The sequence below is a fragment of the Vicugna pacos genome, chromosome 30 (genome assembly GCF_048564905.1).
Source record: "Vicugna pacos chromosome 30, VicPac4, whole genome shotgun sequence".
Lineage (NCBI taxonomy): Eukaryota > Metazoa > Chordata > Mammalia > Artiodactyla > Camelidae > Vicugna > Vicugna pacos.
Genome location: NC_133016.1, coordinates 22368132 through 22372146, shown reverse-complemented (window position 1 = coordinate 22372146; position 4015 = coordinate 22368132). Strand labels below are relative to the sequence as shown.

Here is a 4015-nt window from a genome sequence, read left to right as displayed (position 1 = left end):
GCTCCCCGTGGAATCACCCATGCTGCTGTCGGGGGATGGAGCGGTGTAGCCCCTCAGGACGGGAGCGTGCAGCGGCTCTAGACACTGGGTCTGCGTGAGCCTGAACTTTCCCCGTGACCAACCTCAGAGGTGCAGTTGCCATGGCTCCTGAAGCTATTCTCCTCCGTCCTGCTCCCTCCCTCCTGGGAGGGCGCCCTCCTCCTTTGTTTTGTAACTTTCCCCCAGGAAGCAGAAGGTATTGTTTACCAGCACAATTCATTGGAATCCATTGTTCCCACTACAGAGCCAGTTAAACAAAGACGGGCCGGGGTAATAATTATCTCGTCCAGATGGCAGCTAGAAGCCAACCCAGGGGGAATTAGATTTCTCAGCCCGACCCTACCAGGGCTCCTAGGAAACATTTCATCTTTCCCCTCAGCCTCTCCAGATCAACTCAACATAACTCTGATCACTAAGAGGTCATCTCCATTATAGGAGAGAATTAGGTAGAAAGAAAAAAGCCACCTTGGGGTCAAAGACTGGGCTTCTATTCTTGGCTTCAATCTGATTAGACCAACTACCCACCCTTGAACCTGTAAACACCACCAAGGGGCTGCCAGGCTCCACTGGCTCAGAGCCATGAGGATCCACCTCTGACGCTGGGGACAGTGTCAACCAGGGTTCAGTTTGAAAGAAGGAGTAGGGAGAATGAATGCTGGCTTATCTGGCTGGCTACTAGCAGTGTCCTCCACGCATCCCACCTACACCACACACACGGCAGAGTTTCTTTGATAGATCACCCGTTTGACACCTCCAGCTGATGTGCAGAGCCGAGCTGTGCTAGCCAGCTACAACTGCAAAGTATTAGTATGAAGTGCAAAATGAGAAGAACTGAGTAAGAGCCAAGTCTTGTTGTGTTTTTCTTCTGAGGTGCTTGAATCTTCATTTCTGTAGGTCTGATACGGGCAATTCATGGTTCCTGCATCTTTCAGGGTCTTTGTGTAATTTTCCTGGAACAAACAACCAATTGTTCCTAATCCTATACACACACACACACACACACACACACCACACACAGAGACACACACACACGCACACGCACACATACACTTGCTTCTTGGTGGCTAACAGAGCCTCAGTTTAGTTCAGATGTCCCCTTCTACAGAAGCATGTATTCTGGGAAGGTGGCCCTCCTCCCCAGGCCACCAGAGATTCCATCGTGATTGATCCAGGCCACTCCCAGATGTCTTAGTCTCTTTGACAAAGATTGATTTAGGTGGACATGTGAGCCAGTCTTGGCCAGTGGGACCCAAGAAAAAGTCAACTGGGGAACTTCAGCTAATAAAGTAAAAGGAAGGAGCTCCTCTCGTAGCTCATTGGTCGAGGGAAGAGGATCAGCTCCCTGGGATCTGGTGTCTTGAAAGTATAGGACGTTCACAGGCTGTTCTGCTATTTCTCCTCCACCCATCTTCTTCTCAGAAGGCAAGGTCCTGGGATGAAGTCTCAAGCCCCTTCCCTAAAACCAGAGTTCACTCCTGGATTACCGGATTCTCCCTCTTACCCCTACATGGCCCCATCTTTCCCTGTAGCCTCAGATATGAGTGAGAGGGGGAGTAAGGATGATGCAAGCAGACTTCATCCCAATTAGATTTTGTTCTCAAGCTGCACAAACTATTAATTACACATCCAAGGCAAGTGGCCTGAAAGACATCCACAGTGGTCTGATGTTACTAGAGGAAAGCTTCAAGGTGCACGCTGGACCTATCCTTCAAGGAAGCAAAAGAGAAATCACCTGATAGGGAATCATTCCACAGACACTGATGAAGTCCCCCCCAGCTCTTCATTCTCTGGATTCCTGCTCTCCAGGCCAAATCCAACCTCGGGAACCTTCTGGGCCCAGCAGGCTGTAATGAGCCCAAGTGAACTTAATGAGCTTGTCAATTTATTCATCTCTGCCAACAGCCAAAAAGAAAAGCACTGCCTGGCAAAAATTTTACACACACACACACACACACACATGCACACACACATACAGTAACTAAATAATAATAAATATTTCTTGACTGAGTTGTTTGTGAAATCAACCAATCAATAGAACACAAACCCTCCTGGAGGCATCTGACCTGAATAAGACAGGGAAAGGGGACTGGCTTCCCTGCCCCCCCAAAAGCGGGATGCAATTGGAAATGTTCCACGTTCCTGGGCTCAGCATTGCCAGCCCTAATTTATCATCATCTTCATATATTCTTAGATAAGTAGTAATACAGATCACCCCAGCCAATTAATCAATCTGTAATTAGGAACTGACACGAGCATTTACTACCATCAGGCATAATTTATATGATTACAGATGATTAAATAAAATGTAATTGAGTGAACAGGCAATTTGTTAAGCACATCTAGACGCAGCCATATCACCTAAGGCGCCCTGACTCCCCTCCTACAGAGGGTCAGGAAGCGTGGGCCTGGGATCTGGGCCTCTGGCGTGGCCAGACGGGGGTGAGAGGGAGTGAGTCAGACTCCCAAGAGGGCCCAGACGGGAGCAGGGTGGGAGTGAGACCGCACAGTTCTCAGGGCACTTCAGTACCAAATTTTTTCTACAAGAGATCACCTGAATTTTCAAACACCTCAGATTGCGAAGAACAAAGAGAAAGAAAAAAGGTTTAAATTACATTCCCTGGAGCAAAACTGTGCATAGTACCTCCCTTCTGGTCCACTGACCCCAGAACTATGCTCACTGTTCATCCTGAAGGACCCTCATCACCCAGAACCCATTAACATCGTGCCAGGAGCATCTCCAGCCACGAAGTTTGCACTTGGCAGGAAGTGCCCTCACTGTTGAAGAGGAAATTTGCAATGACAGCAAGGACCAGATTCTCTATTACACTTTATTTCTCCTCCTGCTTTAGGTTTGCTCCTCTTCCCCCATTACAGAGTTAAACAGCTTAAAGTTAAATTACACATACATTTATTGGGTGTCTACTGTACACACTGGGTGTCAGGCACTGTGGTGAGTGCATCACATTAAAGATCGCCCCATCACATTAAGGGGAGGAGGGGGTAGAGCTCAGAGGTAAGGTGCGTGTTTAGCCTGTGGAAGGTCCTGGGTTCAATCTCCAGGCCCTTCATCAAAAAATAACAATAAAATTTATATTAAGAAAAGGATATTCATTTGCATCTTATTCACCAGATTTGGCTCCAGATAGGTTTTGACTACCAAGTTCTTCCACTTTGAGGATATGCAAATGAATATCGTAACACCCTGAGTACCCTTGCTAAGAAAAACAGACAGTTCACCTTAAAGTAACACTTGTACGCAACTTCCCCTTCAACTTGATATCAGCCACGGCGTGCTGTGGCCTGAATTGTGTGTCCTCAGCTCCCTGTAAGCTCATATGTTGAAGCCTTAACGTCCCCCCTCCCCGCATTGTGATGGGATAAAGAGGCGGGGCCTTTGGAAGGTGATTAGGATTAGATGAGGCCATGAGGGTGGGGCCCTCATGATGGGATTATTACCTTATACAAAGAGGAAGGGACCCAGGTCTCTGTCTCTTCCCACCCCTCCCCCACGTACACTCACCAAGGAAAGGCCATGTCAGGTCATAACCAGAATGATGGTAGCCTGCAAACTAGGAAGCGGGTCCTCACAGGCACGGATGCTGTCACTTCCTTGATCTTGGACTTCCAAACCTCGAGAACCATGTGAAATAAATGTTTGTTGTTGAAGTCATTGAATATACGGCATTTTGTTATAGTAGCCTGAACTAAGACATAGAGTTTTCAGAGACGAAATCTGCCCAATGAATAAAACAGTAACTCTAACCTGAAAGGAAGGCTGGGTTTGGATCATGTGTTCTCTGGATCACAGCTGTGTGCTCCCATCGAGATGGTTTAAGTTTATTAATTAATAGCCATCCTCTTTTTTCCTCCTACATACAGGGTCATGGGTTTCTAAGAGCTTTTGAGAGATTTATTTTTGTCTTTCGAGTGGATAAAAGACATTAATGAAACCATCTGAGACTTCAGGGACTGGGCT

At 47.1% G+C, this 4015-nt stretch overlaps 1 long non-coding RNA gene across 1 annotated transcript; it reads right to left on the bottom strand.

Moving 5' to 3' along the window:
- Positions 1 to 905: 905 nt before the first annotated feature.
- On the bottom strand, positions 906 to 3349 carry LOC140690525 (uncharacterized). Its single transcript, XR_012065834.1, has 3 exons — positions 3277 to 3349; positions 1772 to 1883; positions 906 to 989 (listed from the first exon to the last, which is right to left on the bottom strand). It is a non-coding gene; the product is annotated as an uncharacterized lncRNA (long non-coding RNA).
- Positions 3350 to 4015: the final 666 nt, after the last annotated feature.